Consider the following 19,400-nt stretch of genomic DNA (forward strand, 5'->3'; position numbering starts at 1 on the left):
CCGAGAACCGCACTGGCGGCTCAGCATGCCAGCTTCACCACTCCGCCAGATCCATTCTCTCACTTCGCTTCCTCTCATTTTATTTTATTCTTTAAAGTGCTGACCTAGCCCGAAGGCATCTAAGCACTGTACAGGGTGTGGATAGCCAGTGAATGAGATGGCATCTTATCAGCAGTGCAGCACCGCGAGTTATGGTATGCACATCTCTTGGCACTAGTCCCATCCCTTGGCACTAGTCCTTGGGGATGTGTTGGTACTGTCAAAACCCACAGCCGGCCCAACTCCCAGCATCATTTGAGGGCCACTGCAAGCACCATTGAACAAGAGGCACCACACTAAGGGAGTCATTTTGTAGTGAATGGAGCAGAAAATAAAAGCGTTCAAGTGTCTTTACGCTTTCATGTTGCGGTCCACCTACTTTTTGCGCCTTTCCAAGGTGTAGGCGGGCAGCAAAGCAGAGTTGCCATCTCCCCATTACTTTCCGTCTTGGAGAGGCGCTCAGTTTTACACCTGCGTGGGATTTTCATGCAGGCTTAAAACCAAAGGCTTCCTATAGAATGCACCTTGGCGAGCGCCTGCTGAAGACCAGGCGTCTTGCGGGGGAATCCATTATGAAACGGCACCTGTAAAGGGTTTGCATTTAGTGTTTTATTTCTCACAAAGCAGGCAGAAAAAGTGAAGAGGAAAGTCGACTTTACCGTCATTCATTCTTCACAATTACACTCCCCTTTGCAGGTGTTGATAATTGCACGCATGGGCCCAGTAGCACCTACATGAAAGTGCCCCCCTGAATGCAATGAGCATTCTCCCATTCTCGAGAATGCACGGTCTGAAAAGAGGGTGGGGGAGAGAGAGGGAGAAAGAAATAATTTGTTAACGTACTCAGTTGCCATCAAAGCAAAAAAGGAACATTTGGGATGTAAACAGGGCTTGATAAGATTGCAGGGACGGCATCAGGGCCTTTCAACCTTTTCAAATGAAATGGGGCCTCAGGGCCCCAAAGCCCCCACACCCCCCCAGTACATGCCCTCATCTTGTCAGTCAACAGTCTTGTAAAACGGTAATATGTTCGTTTCTCCATTTTCGTTCTGGAGCTTAAAATGTGCACTTTGCGGGGCACGCTTTACAGGCTGCGTTTCCTGGTGTCCTGCCATCACTTCCCACAGGATATACAGCACTGTCATCACCTCATTGCCTTCTAACACTGGTTCCTCCACATCAGCCAATGGCTGACAAAGAATGGTTTATAGCTATTTATTGCGCTGTCTATCTCGTGCTAATCGCCGGCTATTAAGCTCATCTTTGTCCACATTGTAATGTATGCATGTCAGGGGTGCCCCAGGCTGTTTACATTCTAAGTAGTTGGCCCCCACCATCATGTTGAAATGGTCCCCCACCATCATGTTGAAATGGTCCCCCACACATCTTCAGCCAGGCCTGTACGATTGGCAGTGCAATTGCCTGGGTGCGAGTGTACCAGGAAGTACTAAGCGGATGCCTTCCGAAATGCCTCTCTGGGTCTGCTCGCAACGGAATGTACAGAATGTGCTGGAATGATCTCAAACTTCCAGGGCCCGGCGCTGTTACGCACCGCCTGCCGTTGCCACGGAAACAGCGTCTGTGTTTTGCCTGACCTGGCTTCAGACGCGCCAACATTTCAAAGACAGTCACAGTACAGACCAGTGCCAGACTCCCAGACGGAGGAGGGGACGGGAACACGGAGAATGCGGGATTCTTACGAGGAAAAAGCCGAAGACGTCACATACTGGCCATCATCTCTGGCGCTGGTTAGAGGAGGTTAAACCTCGAGCAGCAAGGGAGTCTATGGCAAGTGCCTTGAGAAATGGCCAACACCTGCTAAACACTTCAGACGCTTTGCCAATCTTTATTTATCATGCATTCGGCTATCCAACAGCCTTTCATACATTTAACCAGCAATTTCATGGATTATTGATTTATAATTTATCATTAACAGTCCTCATTCTTGCACAAGCACATAACACATTAAAACAGCCATCAGCCAGAAATCTGCCCCCTGTAGTTTCAACATCTCCTTTTGAGCTTTCTGAAATGCCATGGAATTTTTCCCGCCAAATCTGCGTCTTCTCACTGCACCCCGTATTCCCCGCCAGGCTCCGGGGACTTCAAATGGAGGTTGGACGAGGAATCTCGCTCTGGCGTAGTCACGTCTTTCCTGTGCACAGGGGAAGCTATCAGTATATAGCAGAATCATGGGCTTTTCCAGATAGTGTTTTCTATACTTCTCAAGAGTTCACAGTGCAAGCTGGATTTTCACGATCCAGCAAAAAATCCTATAACCTTAACTTGGATTTGATCTCTACCTTGGTCATCCCCAAAAACCTCCCTCTCTGGTCCAGTATCCAACTTAGTCAGTACATTAGCGCAGTCCAGGGCAAAGCCTCAGTTTGGCAGTGCCTCCTTTAATACTAAGCTTAGTGGACCAGCTACCAAGCTATTCACTTTAGATAGCAAGTCGGAGCAAGTATTCCAACTAGTATCGAAATCGCTATAGGTGAATTCCATGGGTATACCTTTAGGTAATCCTAATAGAGATCTCCATCATATCCCCTCAATTTGGTCTATTTTAAATGTGGCTTGAAAGCTCACACTTGACCCATGGAGAACAGCTGCTTTTGATTTATAATCTTGAATCTGAGATCATTATGAAAACTGGGTGACCTTTTACCTGACTTAGTTATAATTATCAGTGCAGCTTAGTACACCTCAATAGTTACAGTTCTTTACAAAATCTACTGTTTGGGCTTCTATGCGCCATTTATCAGGATTTATTTTCAGGCCCTTGACTATGGTATCTAACTCTATATGTTAACCAATGTTCTCTGTATGCACTAAGGTGTGTGCTCTAATGTAACTGTCATCTGCAAAGCCAATCTAGGATATTTGAGTTCCACCCACGAAAGGAGGATGGTGGTTGGGTTTCTTCATACCTTGTTAAAATCAGTCAAGGAAAGATTAAAACTGGAGGTAACACACAGCGCCATTAAGGCTCTTAGTAGTTACTATATTATCACTGAGCAATCCTTCTGTATTCATTCTCCCTCGTTCTGTGATGTCATTCTAAAGGGGTGCTAGTAGATCTGACAGAATGACGCAGTTAATTAACTTGACCCAAAATGTCCCTCCACTCACGGAATCGAGGGCCACTGGGTAATTCGTGAACGCAGCATCAACTGCGTCATTGTGATTTCGTTCAGCTTTATAAATATTTAATGACAATGCTAATAAATTGGATGATACAGAGTGACCAGAGCAAAATCCTGTCCGGTTAAATGGGAAGACCTGCCAAACTATTGCTCTTGATAGTTGGATTTAGGTTCTTGATGGAATAGTTATTACGTACTGTGCTACGTCAGCATTGGGAGATGGACAAGATGACATTGTGTGCAGTCGAAAGTGCTTATTGCAACACAAAACCTATGCTATACCTATATCTTTTACCTCTAAAAGAGTCCAAAAAGTGTGTGTTGTAAGAGTGCGGCGTTACGTTCCATGTTTGACAGTTGAGGCAAACTGTTTTGCCGAGTGGGATGTTGCCGGTGTCGCTCCTACCATCTTATAGTAGTACCGCACTGTAACTAACAATAAAAGTTACTACTATTTGACTTACCTGTCTGGCGGACTTTGTTGCACACAAGGTCACATCAGTGTGCTTGTCAAAATTTCTTTGCAAAAATAATCCAGTCTGCTGTCCAGGAAAACCTGTCCTAACCAGATTCCTGTCCCCGAACCTACCACTAAATAGCAGAACCTAAATTAATCAAAAAGAGCCATGAGGGCTTCCTCCCCAAAAAATGGAAAGAGTGCTGGCTTCGGACCCCGCCACAATGTCTCTAGATCAGGAAAAAGTGGCTCAGGCACCAGTAAATATCTCGTCCAACGTGGGGTTATTTTTCCATGTCGAGCTTGGGTTAGTCTCTTTTTCCCCCTGGATGGCCATGGATTGTGGCATAATGTTGGTGCTGGGAGCTTCCTGGCTTGTACGCCCAGATTAGTCCTTCATGGCAAGGCACCTCGTGGCGTTCTCTGTATCTTACAGTGTCCTGGTTCTTACCCTTTGCTGGGATCTAGGTTTCACAGTTGTCCGAGTGATTCATTTTCTCTCAACCCCCTCTGGGGTCGGAACTCCTATCCCCCTAGCTTGAGGTCAGTTTGTTTTCACCCCGCTTGGGGCCTTCTTGTTCGCACTCTGGGTTGGGGTCCGTCTGCTTGCACCCACCCCCGGGGTTGGTTTGCCTCTTCCACCACTTGGGGTCTGGTTGTGCTCACCCAGACTTGGGGTCGGTTTATTCTCACCCTGCCTTGGAATCAGGTTGCCTTCGCCCCCCTTTGTGGTTTGTTTTAGCTTTTCCACCCTCCTCCTGCTTCCCAGGAACAACTGCATACCTTCTGTTCCCTCACCTTCGGTGCAATGTTTTGGTCGCTCAAAGAGGCTGCTCTGTTTTGGTTTCCTCCGGCAGTTCCGCATGTCTCGGAGCTGTCACGCTTTTCCCGTTGCCTCCCGGCGGTATGTCGGTGCCGATTCCTAATGTTGCTGCTCTGATGAGGCATTCCCTGCTGCTGGTGACCCTCCAGGACTGGGCTCCTCTGGTCTTCATCTCCACAAGGGAGCAAAGCATTCTGCAGGTTTGCCTCTGCGTTTGCCCGCGACTTTGGCCATGTGCTCGTCTCCTGCTGTGGCTCCTACTTGGATAACGTCTCTCTTCCTGCATCGCTCCGCCAGCTTTGCTCTCCCCCTGGTTTAAAGTTGATTGGTCGCTTATCTTGGACACAAAGGGGTGGACTTTCTGCACATTTTCGATCTCAGATTGAAAACTGTGCTTTAAAAGAGCGATTAACCATACCAGCCATTGGTATCTGAAAAGTTTAGTCGTCATGCAAGTTATCCCCCATGTAACCCATAAAGCTAGCGGGTAATTGGTGTGAGGGATGGGTTATGTCCCCATTTATCCCCAAGGAAGTGCCACTCCCACACCTAAAACAGATCATGGCCTGAAGACTCCGCCCTCTGTCACTTAGACACTCATATGGCACACCAGTTGGCATATTCAAAAACTATAAAACAATCGACACATGTCATTGGTACCAACACGAGGAGGCCACCTGAGGAGGCATGGAAGCATCATTACCGTTCTAGTTGGTCTGAAACAGGAAATGCTTGACAGATAAAAGGGCAAGTTAAAGCTGGACAAGAGTGCTGCAGTGGTTGTAGAGGAAGTAGTAGCAGTAGTGGCTGTGGATGAAGACAAGAAAGTAGCAGTGGCTGGAGGAAGGAAAACTGACCAGAAAGAAAGGGAAGATCAGTGTTGGCTGGGGTATGAGAAGAAGTAGTGCACTAGGCAGGGTCCCTAACTGTACTACTACCAAGTCCGGTGGGAGAACCCTGTAGAAGCCAGAGAGATGGCGGAAACAAGGGCTTGTCAAGGAGGGCTACCTGTGTTTTCAGAAAGTACTTTGCCCCATACTACAGACACCACAGGACTGAGGCACAACAAGGTCCTGGAAAAGGCTACTCGGCGTGCGGCCAGCGCAGCACACAGGGGACAGACGATTCACATGGAGATTGGAAACTTCGACCGACACCACCGGCGCAGCATGCAACCCGGACTGGGTTGCCGGAGCATGAAAGAACACATCAGTGGGAAGCAGGACCCGCTTACATACAATGCACCGGCAAGTGGAGGCATTGAGGAAAGGTCGAGCAGGGAGCCCCATAAACCTCAACCGCTGATGTTCGCAGCGTCGGGTGGTGGAGGTTACATGGTATCCCTGGAGAACCACAGTGGGACGTGCAGGAGAGATAGGAGAAGTGAAAGTGGCAGTGGCCGCTGCATTCATAAAGACGTGGGTGCCTGACCGCAAGGTCTGCTCACACCCAACCAACACCATGACATCCATAACTGCCGCAGGCAGCACCTGCCCACAGAAGCGAAGTGACATTCTCTGGAGAGCAGTAGGGAACGGAGAACCAAGGAGGGGTGAACCGGGCAGCAGCAGAAAAGTGGTGGGCGTCCCACGAAGCAGTCCAACTTCAGCAAGCCCAGCTGAGAGGCAAACCAGGCTGCATCGCTGAAGATACAGGCGCCGGTAGGGAGGAGGGAAACGGAAGGAGTTTGTTTGCAAGTATCTAAATGGGCAATACTGAGAGAGAGTGTGAGGTGACCGAAATGATAAAAAGAAGCAGACAGTGCGAATTTGAACACCAACCGTGTACTTAAGCAATACCCCCGAGCCACAGACGAATTACTGAGTCAGGTAATTCCCCGGGGCCCATAGTTAAGGCCAGAGCGAAGGCAATGCTAGAGCCAATCGAAAGACCATACATCTTTTTGATGAGAAAAACCCTGCAAGCAATTTATCCCAGAATACCCTCAAAGTTTTAAAATATATTTTTAAGGAAATTCAAGTGCTTGAGTCAGCTGCTGCGCTCAACCAAGTCCGGTGTGAGCATGAGTTCAACCAAGCCATCCAAGCACCAAATGCTAGCAATTTGCATAGCAAGGCTTGCATAGCCTGCCTTTTTCAATGAAATACAGACAGTGGGCCTCATTATAAGTTTGCCGGTCCGGTAACAATGGTACCAGTAAGTGTAAGTTTGCCGGTACCGTTGTTACTGGACCAGCAAACTACGAGTTCTGCTTGTGGGTGCCTTCCCGCCCGCCAGGTCTGACCTGGCGGTCGTACCAGCACCCGCGAGCAGAGCATATCGGATGAAACGCATTCAAGAATGGTGCAGGTGCATCAGACCTCACCATTCCCTTTGAGCCCTATGGGGCTCAATGGGAACGGGGAGCATTTCATTCCGGCGCCCGCAAATGGGCAACTACCTGGTCCGGCGGGGCCATAATGACCCAGTAATTGCCCATTCGCGGCTGCCGGAAATTACCGGCAGGCTGCCGCCAAACTTGTAATAAGGCCCAGTCTCTTAAAGACGTTTGCAAAAATAATCAATAACGTGCTAATTTGTTTATCAATGCCTAAAATCAACCCTAAAATCAACACCTAAACACCTTGCCTAAGTAAAATGCTTCAGCTCTCAAACACCAACAGAATTCACAGTCATCCTTTTCTGAAATATTCCAAAGGTCTACTGAAGAGCTGCAGAAGCAAGTTCCTTATATAAGCAGGCGAATGTGGATACACAAACTATTATCTGAATCTCTTATAAAAACCTGTAAAGTTTGTTGGATCCCAAATATAGCAAGAGAATTCGGGTGATTCGGGGTTGATCAAATGCATTCACCCAAGATAGCTTACTTTCATTGCTTTGCAATGTGGAATTCTCTTAATCTTTGCCATTTGGCCTGCATCTTCTGGGTACCATTAAATAAACATGGCCTTTAAGTCATTGTTCCAATCACAGTACTGTTTTGCTGTTCTCATCTATTCCATGAGGCTCTCTTGAAATCTCTGGTATCTTAGGGACAATATGGGGGCCTATTGAGGCTGCAGCTTGGCATTTCATTTGTTTGGACCATTACATGACTGAAGACAAACTATTGGCCCACAGACGCTTACACAATCCTACCAGGTGCACTTGTATCTTAGACCCTGAACATTAAGCAGAACACACAAGAGATAACTAATATTTTGTTGAGCACTGTTGCAGAAAAACCTCAAAATAATATATCGGGCCCCAAAAGTCATTTTGGGGAAGGCCATCCGCATACTGAAATGTATTACGGTATAAATACTTTACTCTGTTCAATAGGATTCAATGATGCCCTGTTTTTTTATATTTAGAAATAATTTTATATTGATGAAATTATAATTGACAAAATCATCCATTTCAATGTACAGGCTAGATTGCCTTCAAGAATACCAGACTTACAATGCACAGAGGAAGCAAAGATGAAAATTCAGATTCATATGAGGCTATGATCAAATTCAATATATTGGAATTGGAAATGCAAACCTTATGCTGGAAGAAAACAGAATCAATGTAAACGATTGATCCACCATGCGGAATGAAACAATTCTCTTTGCATAAGCGGATAATAGGAATCATATCTATGCTGCAACAATCTAATGGGCTGGAGCCGATATGGGAGTCATGCGAACTTAAGTACGATTACATTATTCACGAGGGGACCATTTCCAAAGCATTTAACTCGGGTACCTGTTTCGAGTGGCAAAATATAGATACTAGATAAGGTGCAAATTGGAGGTCAATTGATATGAATTAATGATGGATTTCTTATGAACCTTTCACTCAGCTCATTCATATATCTGCAAAAGATTAGAAGCATATTTTCAAAAAGCTATGTCTTTTTGATGTACTATCCCTGATTTGTGAGGGAACCAATTTCGAAATAGGTGGATTAAAAAACTCCTTTATAGACTGAAAGTGATCAATTTGAGCACATTTGGTACTATAACATGCTAATGGAATTATTGTGTGCGTCTAGATCAGGGCTGCACAACTGATTTTGACAGAGGGCCGAAAGTACCTTACATGATGGCTATAGTGGGCCGAAAAGTAAATGTGGGTGGAGTGGTAGGCGCGGTAGGGCGTGGCATGGCAGGAGGCTTTTTCAACCCCCAATTTTTTTTAAACACATGGAAAAAGAATGCGTTTTTGAGGTGTAAAGATTTTTATTTGTATTTCAAACTTACATTTTGTACTACACATTTTCCATTGTTATCATTCCTTTCTATTTAGTTATTGCATATCGTCTGTTTAATTAAATTATAGATATTTTATTGACCCTTGATTGGACATTCCGTTATTTTGGACTGCTATACTTTGCAGTTTGGGTTGCCCAAGAGGAGTATGGCCTTCATTGAGTCAAGTTTCCACAAAAAGCAAATGATGTACATCTCCTAACTGTGCCTGTTTTAGCTTTATTATTGGGTTCACACTTGGAGTGCGACACTATGCCCCATGGCCCCCACTCCCCAACCCCCACTCACCAACCAAACACTAGGCCCCATGGCCCCCCACTCCCCAACCAAACACTGCCTCATGGCCCCCATTCCCAACCAAACACCATGCCCCATGACATCCACCCCTCAAGCAAACACTATGCCCCATGACACCCACCCCTCAATCAAACACTATGCCCACATGGCCCCCACTGCCCAACCAAACACTATGCCCCATGGCCCCCACTGCCCAACCAAACACTATGCCACATGGCCCCCACTGCCCAACCAAACACTATGCCCCATGGCCCCACTGCCCAACCAAACACTATGCCACATGGCTCCCACCCCTCAAGCAAACACTATGCCACATGGCTCCCACCCCCAACCTACCACCATGCCCCATGGCACCAACCCCTCAAGCAAACACTATGACCCATGACTCCAACCCCTCAAGCAAACACTATGCCCCCATGGTTCCCACCCCTAACCAAATACTATGCCCCATGGCCCCCACCCCTCAATCATACTGTCACCATCCATCTTTGTCACCGACTCCCTCCCCTCTTTAATCTCCTCACCTGAGCTTCCTGAGTCTGAGTTGCCGGGAGCAGGCGCCGTCTTAGAAGGTAGTCGTTTTCTTTCTTTGGTGGTATATGTCTGTCTCGAGGAGAAGTCACAGTGACTGCCCGTAATCTGCAGACCTGTGGCACCTTTCCCGAGGGCACACCAAAAGACCGGGGAAAAAAGCCCTAAGGCTAGAAAAAAAACCTGTAGTTGTAGAACGATGAATGATGATCTCCAGCGATACTGGAGTGAGTTGAAATACGCCAGGGAGGTAGTTGAAGATTGTAAACTTCAGAAGCTATGTGGAAACGGATGGTCCAGTTCCGTAAAGTAAACAGAAAACAGGGGAAATCAATCCGAAGAGGATCCGCAAAAGCTAGGTAGGCAAATAGCTGCATCCCCAACTAGAGAGGAGTAGCGAGTGAAGAGTAGCACACTAGAAGGCAAAGTAAGCAGACAAAGGAGGCTGTATAAGGGAAGAAACAAGAGAATAAAAGTACAAACAAAGTAGAAGGAGGAGAGAAAGACAAGAGAAGAGAACGTACCGAGGCAAGGTACACAGAAGACCGGTGCCGAGGCCGGCTGAGTAAACAAGCTGAGAAAGGAAGGGAAAAGAGGCTTCGTGTGAAGCGGAAGGCAGAGAAAACGTAGCGTTTTAACCAGAAGGAGAAAGTAACGCCAATGCAGTTGCAACGCACCGGCTGCTTGGAGCACTGAGTGCTAAGTACTTCCAGCGCAGGCCATGTTGCGCAACACTAGACCGTCGCCTCACGTCGGGAGGAAGACGTGATGGAACTTTCTATGGCGGAACAATCGTCGGGATAATCTCCACTGCGGTAACCACCGGCAGCAGCCCCGATGTATGACACATACACTATGCCCCATGACACCCACCCCTCAAGCAAACACTATGCCCCATGACACCAACTCCTCAAGCAAACACTATGCCCCAACTCAAATGCATACACCATGTACCCAAACAGACCCCCCAACCCCCAACTCACCATACAAACTCACATGCATACACTATGCGCCCATACAGACCCAAACCCCCATCCCCAACTCAGCATACACAATCACAAGCATACACCAATACACCATGCACCCATACAAACCCGAACCCCCAGCCCACAAACTCACAAGCATACACCATGTACCCATATACAGACCCCCAACTCACCATACAAACTCACAAGCATATACTATGCACTCAAGCAGACCTGAACCCCCCAGACCCCAACTCAGCCCACAAACTCACAAGCATACACCATGTACCCATACAGACCCCACCCCCCAACTCACCATACAAACTCACAAGCATACACCATGTACCCATACAGACCTGAACCCCCCGACCCCAACTCAGCCCACAAACTCACAAGAATACACCATGTACCCATACAGACCCCACCCCCCAACTCACCATACAAACTCACAAGCATACACTATGCACCCATACAGACCCAAACCCCCATCCCCAACTCAGCATACAAAATCACAAGCATACACCAATACACCATGCACCCATACAAACCCGAAGCCCCCACCCCCCAACTCAGCACACAAATTCACAGGCATACACCAATACACCATGCACCCATACAGACCCGACACACCCCTCACCCCTGCATCTCAACATACACTGCAGACATCCAAACACCCATACAGACCCAATACACCCCCCACACCCGCATCTCAACAAAAAACAAACAAAACAAAAACCAAAAACACAGTCAGGACAGACCCGAGACACACACAAATATACACCCCCCCCCATGTACTTACCAGACGTGCTGGAAGGCAGGCTAGCTGGAACACTGGTGAGGCTTCTGGCACTACAGCTGGTGTGGGCGTGGCAAGGCTGAAGTGCCTTACAGCATCAAGCCTTACCGGCCACGCCAGCCGTAGTGCTGGCCCTCCGTTGGTGCAGCACACACCCACTACGTGGCTCGTAGGAGCCACGTGGTGCGTGTGCACTGAACCAATGAGGGTCAGTGTTTTAACCAGCCCGGAAGACAACAAAGACTTTCCTAATGGAGGGCGGCCGGATTAGGAAATTCTTTGTTCCTCGCGGGCCGGACAAAATAGCACGGCGGGCCGCAACTGGCCCGCGGGCTGTAAGTTGTGCACCCGTGGTCTAGATGAATTGAATGAACGTTTATGCCTTGATGAAGCCTATGAGTGGCGAAACATTTGCATGTGCAGTAGTAGGTTAATGTTGGCACAAAATAGTAAAAAGGTACAAGATGGTACAAGTGTACACTATTTACAATTTGTGATGGTATAAAAACCAACTGATGAAGCTCATATGGTGACTATTTTGTTTACATTATTTATACTGAGCGCAGCCCGACCGGAGGGATTTCTTACCATTTTTGTTAGGCTGCTTTTTTTGTATTACAGCCACCACGTAACAGGTGCTGGCAGTTTTTCTACCAAAAGGTGCATCAAAAGAAAGTTTAATATTTTTTATAATTTATGTTATAATTGTAACAGGTTGGTACTGCGTTTCCAAAACAAACAAATTGGCAAACATGCATGTAAATGGTCCAAAGGTAGATGCAGTTTTATACCTGGGCATGAATACAATTTTTAAAGTCTCTGCTCGCAAGATTAGTGGCCTAACAGCCGGGGGGATCAACAAACTACATGAAACCATGCACATGGTCACTTTCCTTTTCTTTGGCACCAACAAAACAGTGATTAGGTGTTTATATGAGTCGATGTGATAGATTTAAGGTTTTACAAATCATTTGCGCTTACTGGAGGACTATGGTCCTCAGTCTTTCCATGTATCCGCTAGTTCAGATCCACCTTCTTGATGGCAAATAGTCCATCACATTGTCTGGGAATTATAGAGTTTTGTTCTTCAACTTCATTGCGTCTTTCTTGGTCCTTGTTGAGATCATCAGGCTCACACATCTGCCCACCTTCTCTCTCTACTGCTAGGTACATTTAGTTTACTGGAACGGGCTGGATAAGTGCACAGATTCAAGACCCCAGTGGTTCTCAGTCTTCCCCTCTTGATATCAATTAGTAAACTCACCCATTTCCAAGGTCTGCAATTACAACCTCAGGCCCCTTTGCCACTTAATGGTCTTTCTCAGGACTGATTTTCCAGGGATTGTTACTCACCGTCTCACTTTTCCTCCAGTCCCTTCCTTCTCTCCCATCTCTTCTATTGACCTGTCTGATTTCTCATCTGATCTTCTCTGTTTTCGCTTCCTTCATCTCCTATCCCCCTCTCCTCCATTTTCTTCATCTTTACCCTTTTGCAGAGAAAGGTTGGCCATGCCTGCTCTCTCCTGCACTCCTTTTTTCCCCCACTTTCCTCCAGCTTCTCCATTCCTCACCACTTTAATGCGTACTACTCATAAATGTCTTCCACATCAACCACTCCTAGAACACACTGTTGCCCTAGTGCACATTTGCGTCATCTGTATATTGTGACCAGGTCTGGCGACTGGCTAAGCGATAAAGTGCCAATTGCCCAGACGGACATCATTGCACAAAGGACAACCCTTCGGCTCTGTGAGGTAGTAAAGCGGTGGTCTGCGGTTTTGTTTCCAACTATGCCACTCCGAATGGGCCAAGCAGCACTCCCAGATTAAAATCGGTCTTGATTATAAACTTTTCCTGATACCCAAAAGCCCAGTGTTTGTAGGTTGACGAGACCTCTGCAATACCCATATGCAGCAGGGTTCCATGTAATTTCGCCAACACTTGTTTCTGCGACGGGTGTTTTGCCGTGGGAGCTTTTACGAAAAAAACTAAACATTGTGTACATTATTTTTGGGTCGGTCCCCCCACCCTCCCGCATCCCCCAAGCACCTCCTTCATTTTACTATATTTTTTTCATTTCCCTTCCCCCAACCCTTTATTTGCTTCCCCCCCCTGACCCCCAAAGAAATTTGGCAGAGTTTTTGCATAAAAACTCCTGCGGCAAAACACCTGTCATAAAATCAGGTGTCAGCGAAAGGAGACCATACCATGCAGCATGCACAACATGATACTGGTGACATCATCATGCTCGTAATCTAAGACCCACTGATTCCTGGGGATACTGGCCCATCAGCGCAGGTCCCACAGGTGTCTCCCAATAGTCCCTTGAAATCTTTTTGGATGAAAGCAGAGGTAGGGATGGGAACATTTGGGAACCCCCATATACATCTTTCAAGTCCTGCATAACAGACCGGGTGGTAGCCGCAGCCCTCGGGTCACCACACTCCCCATTTTCAACCTTCTGACCCACAATGTTATTATTAGGGTTTTTAGTGAGCGTGGACCTAGCTTTGGGAAGCAACAGAGCACTTTACAATCATAGGGGGAAGATCACAGTGAATGAATGTTGTCACAATGGAGACATCAACATGAAATTAGATAATTACCTAAAACTATAAAAGATAAAAAATAGCTATCAATGCAAACTAAATCAATCTATTAAGGAAATGACCCTTAATAGACCTGCCATATGAAGAAATAAATACACTATAGTGCAATTAATAACTAGATCCCCGATGATACTAAGAAAAGAGAGCATTCTAATAAACTTCAAATAATAGGCATTCGAAATCCTACTGATAAACTGGAACTACTTCGAACAATGCGGCTAGTTGTGAGAAACCTGAAGGCATCCTCACACCTCCTTCCCAAAGTCCTCTTCTCAGGTGGCCAGCGAAAGGCCATCACTCTTAGATCCTGATCCTCAGGGTGGAGACACGAGGGAGGATCACCTGGGTGGAGGGTCCTTGGGGATTGGGGAGTGTCTGTAGGTGAGACATGGTATCCCCATTTGCCCTGTGAAAACAAACCTTACCCTCCCCCTACCTTTATATCTTGTTGTCAATCACTTCATTTTGTTTTCCTAGTACTGGGACGAGCAGAAGGCGACTCGGAGTTGTACACACTAACATAAAGTTACAACACTGTGGTATTGAGATGAAGAGGCCTGGGACCCATTGTGAGGGTTCAGCATGTCCGGAGAATGTCAGTAATTGTAGTCAGGCAATTGCACACAGGGGCTCGCACCTGCAACCTGTTAATGAGCTACAGGTGCATAAAAGATGGAGCCGACAGCAGGGAAAGAGACCAGCAGGATAGACGTTGGGCCGGTAGAAGCAAACCTGAGAGGGTTGGAGTCCTGTATAGAAGAAGGCTTCCAAGGAGGGTCCTGTCTGGAGGCCAGGACACTGGCATGTGATGTCATGATGTTGTGACAGCGGGGCCCGAGCGGCCATGAAAGGATCCAGGCTGACAGATTCCTTTCTGTCGGATGCCCACAGTCAGAGCTGTGGAGCACAGAGGACTCACAGGTGCGGCAGGGCACCGGCAGCATCCGCAAGAGAGGCAGAGCTGCCGGCAACCCAGAGCGGGATTCGTAGTGGGCGAGCGCTGCTCACAGAGCCACAGCAAAGTGTGCACGGAGGCGCCGCTAGAGAGAGAGACCACCCGTAGGAGCCACCGAGGAATGGTGAGTTTAATAGAGGGATCACTCATACCAGAGCGCTCCTGGGCAAATGCAAGGCACATGGGGATGTCGATTGAAAGGCAAGGTATGCACAAGTGACTGTGAGCCCAAATTAAAGGGTTTTTTGAATACTACAAACAAAATGCTTAACTTTAAAGTGAAAGAGCTTAGATAAGAAGCATGCGTTATTGATCAACAAAGTAAAGAAACGCTTTTCAAATATAATTGACTTCTTAACTGAAGGAAAGCTTTTAGAAACCCATGAATGAACTGGAAACCGGTGTGAGCCACTCATAATGAATATTTTGAAAAGGCAAAGTATGAAACGTTATGTATAAGGTGAAAAGCCAGTGATTAACATTTATGAAGTTTGTCAAACCAAGGTGGTGGAAGAGAGTGAGCACCGCAAAGTGTATTGTGTGGAAGATCACACTGTGGCAAGGCCAAGAGACTGGCAAGGATAATTCAGATTGCATGCAAACCAAAGCACAGGTGTGATGGGAGAGAAACCTATATCAGCAAGAAGCCTAGGGCTATCCGTTGCATGACCTGTAATGGGTGGACTGTGTGGTTCGACAACTATGCCTAGACTGAGAGCACTTTGTCTGGAAAAGTCCAGGAAAGTCCAGATAAAGAATCTTCACTGCTAACTAAGATTGCTGAAGTGAATGGGAAAGATAGCAATCTGTATCTACTGAAGCCAGAGGATTATAAAAGTGACCTAGAACTGGTCATGAGAATTAAGAAATTTGAACCGATTGTACACTGGCAAGCTGGAAGAATTGTTGCCATGAGGAAGGGAACCCCGAGGCCATTTTGGAACTGGGTTATACCGTTGGAGAAAAGGAACCATGAGGCCATTTTGGAACAGGGTTGTAGCCTTGGGGAAAAGGAACCAGCCTTGGGGAAAAAGAACCCTGAGGCCATTGTGGAACTGTGTTATAACATTGGGAGAAGGAATCCCGAGGGCCTTTTGAATTGTGATATAGCCTTGGGGAAGGGAGTCCTGAGACCATCTTGGAACTGAATTGTCTACTTGGGGAAAGCAACCCCCAGGCTTTATGCAACTGCTTTGAACTTGGGGAAGGGGAGTTTAAGAGTAATCCTAGAGCTGGAAGAAGAGAAGAACTCTATTTGGAACACCATTTCATTTGTTGCGGACATCCCTACACATTGCATGGTTTAGTTGTGAGGGCAAGTATCGGTTTTGGACACAGAGACTTTTGTTGAAATTACTGACTCAGACTTCCTTAGTTTCTTTAGGTAGGGAAATCCCACTTTAGCATAGGGGAAGGTAGACCTTACACATCCCCACATTTAAGTTAATACATATATTTAGTTTGAACATTGAATCTGTGTCTTGCTTCATGATGCCTTCACATAATGTACAAAAATAAATCCCCTTTAGGTGCTAGACGCGAAAGACTACAATAGAGGAGGGGAATGGCTTAATGGTATGTCCCGCTTAAAAAGCTACTAAAGAATATCCCTTGCCCGTCTGAGAAAGATTGGTAAATTATTCTGGATAAAAGTGATTCATATATATATATATATATATATATATATGACTGGTTTTGAATCACCCAAATGATAGTGTTGTTTTGGAACCCCTTAAAAATAGAACACATGCTTTGTGAACGAGCTATTAAACATTGGGACCCAGGCAACGGGAGCCAGCCAATCGGATGGTTAGGAACGTGGGTTTGAACCGCTGCTCAAGCCCACGTTTCATGCCGCCTGACGGCTTGCTCCACCCGCCGCCATCTGCCCCCAACCTCCATCCCAATTTTCTTTTCTTCCCTCCCCCCACTTACCTTATTTTTGCAGCGGAGAGTGCCAAAGCCGCATCTGCTCTTTCCCCTTTCCTCCGGCAGGCTGCCATGGAAAGGGAAGAGGGTCCCCCTACGGAGCCCCGTCCTTCCCTTTCCATGGTGGCAATCTCGGTAAAGAATTGTCATTCATTGAACGGGACGTGCGAGGCAACCCGTTCAATGAATAAAAAAACCTTTTTTATTAGCACCCCATGTTAGCAAAGCAGTACCCCGAGGTTCTAATGGCATTAAGCGCCCGTTCCAAGGGCTGGAACGGGGTTAACGACGCAGAGACCTCGTTATCCGCCCTTGCTTCTCTCAGGCCGATAACTTGGGCTGCTGCGCCGTTAACCCCGTTCCAGCCCTTGGAATGGGGACTTAACGCCACAACAAAACCCAATTCAATATACTAATACAAGATTTTAGTAATCTCAAAATGTTGACCTTGATTTTTAATAAAAAACCATAGCCTTGACTCTAAAACAAGTCTAACAAATACATATTTAAGGCACGGTAAAGCAATCCATCAGCATTGCAGTTGTGGAGAATATATTAGGCACAAGACAAAGTTACACTTTATTTGTAAAGCCGAAGATAAAAGAAGACTAGCCTTTGAGATGGTCACACTTAGATGAAATACATAATAATGCCAAGAGAGATGCTGGTTAAAAGTGTTTAGAGAGAAATTCATCTGTTCTCAAACATTTCCACCAGGTAATGAAATAATCCAAAAATAAAGAGAGCATTCACAGTGTTGGAAACCTTTTCTATGCCTCAATTTGATTGCATTGAATTTGACATTATGTACCCTACATCTAGGGAGTGCCGCGTATCAAATCCAAAATCTGTCAGATCTCGCCTATCGGGGCGAGTGCAAACTCTCAGTTCATAAAGCTCAGTAAGTACTCCCTGCTCCTTCCGACAATCCACTGGAGGAGCTCAGAAGAACCTATACTAGTTTACTGCAACTGTGCTATATTAGTTTAAAATGAGGAAACCTAGATGTTCAATTCAGACCACATCATATGAACATAAAGGAGCTTTACTGGCTTCAAGCTGAAGAATCAAATTAAGAACACTGCGTAATATGTGCAAAGCCGCCCTTGTGGTTCGGAAGAGGTTGGGAGCAGCATGCCAGCAGAAACGGGCTTCTCAAGATTTCCCTCCAAGGACCCTCAGAATAGGTACTGAACATTGGCTACTGAGTGGAATGATATTCAAATGCAAGCGCCAATGAGGTGAAACAATCAGAGTAAGGTATGGTGCCAACCTTTACACCCCCCTGAACCTAAGGCCATGAACCAGTCTGCCCTGCTGCATGAGAGCCCTGACACGAGCGAGCACCCCGCCCCCCGAACTCCTTCACCGCTCTCTAGATCAAGAAGGGGGTAGGACCACGCCTGCCATTTAAAGAACCAAGCCCAGCCACAAGTTAACCATGCAGACCTTAAAAATATTGAAAATGTATATACGCTCCCCGGCCCCCCACATTAATTCAAACTTAGATTAAAGAAATGCAATGAACTGGACAGGCTTAGGAAAAATCATTTGAGACGTTACTGTGGTTTCAGCTTAATTCCATTAATCAAATTTTATAAAGACAAGGTGATTCCGATTCTCACCTACGGTGCTGAAACCTCTTTTAACTTCAAAGTCAAAAACTGGGCAGTTCTAGAAGGCCACTTTTGGAAAAACACACTTCGCCTTCCTAAAGGCACGCCAATACAATTAATTCGTAGAGAGTTGGGACTAACCATGCTAGCTATTGTAGAGTGGAAGTGCCTCCAAAAAGCGCTTAAGGAGGCATACAATCCAATATTGACCTCATGGCAAACAGAATGTCGAAGCTTACTTGATATTACAGGAGAGCAAGTGGACACTTTGATCAACAATCCAGACAAAGTAAAGAAAAAGCTATACTCCTGTGATTGGTTCAGGACTGAAAAAGAATGGTCAACATGCAAAACCTATGGGAAACCATGGGAGTACAGTAAAAAACCAAACTCCTTACCCAGTTATCTAAAATTGTTCCCTCATTGGTACTTCAGAGACCAATTTTTTAGATTTCGGCTTAATTTAATCAAAACAAGATAAACTACTTGGCCACGAAACCATGCTGCTTCTTTGAATTGCAGATTATGTCAGATTTCTGATTCAACAGAGAATCTGCATCACTTAATGGACTGCCCAGCTCTATCACCACAAAGGACTACCTTCATCATTCCCATCATTACAAAGTATGGACACAAATCAAAGGAGCTATGGTGGAAAATGTTACAATCAGGGGAAAAAAACGTCAGTATCCCTAGCTGTGGTCAAATTCTCAATCGCCATACAGAAGCAGCTATCAACGTCTGAAGAATCGTGTCCTTGAGCTTAAGAACCAATCAAAAAAAAATGTAGGTCAATTGATTTTAATCTGTCTAACTTGATAAAAGGTTGTCAACTGTATAACCATATATCATTTTCAAATTAAAAAAAAGAAATGCAATTCAACACAATGAAGCAAGGATTTTTGCACTTTTTGTTTCCACGGTTTTTAAGCTTATGATACATTTCTCTCCATCCCCGATATGTGGATGAGATGCATGCACTGGAGCAGAAAATGTGGATGTCATCTCCCACCCCAAAGGCCACCATGTTCATTTTCA

At 46.1% G+C, this 19,400-nt stretch overlaps 1 protein-coding gene across 2 annotated transcripts in view; it reads right to left on the reverse strand.

Moving 5' to 3' along the window:
• MFGE8 (milk fat globule EGF and factor V/VIII domain containing) overlaps positions 1–19,400 on the reverse strand; it is a 386,330-nt gene that overhangs the window by 197,440 nt on the left and 169,490 nt on the right. The window lies entirely within an intron of this gene.

The sequence above is a fragment of the Ambystoma mexicanum genome, chromosome 11, assembly GCF_040938575.1.
Source record: "Ambystoma mexicanum isolate Mex_15411 chromosome 11, UKY_AmexF1_1, whole genome shotgun sequence".
NCBI lineage: Eukaryota > Metazoa > Chordata > Amphibia > Caudata > Ambystomatidae > Ambystoma > Ambystoma mexicanum.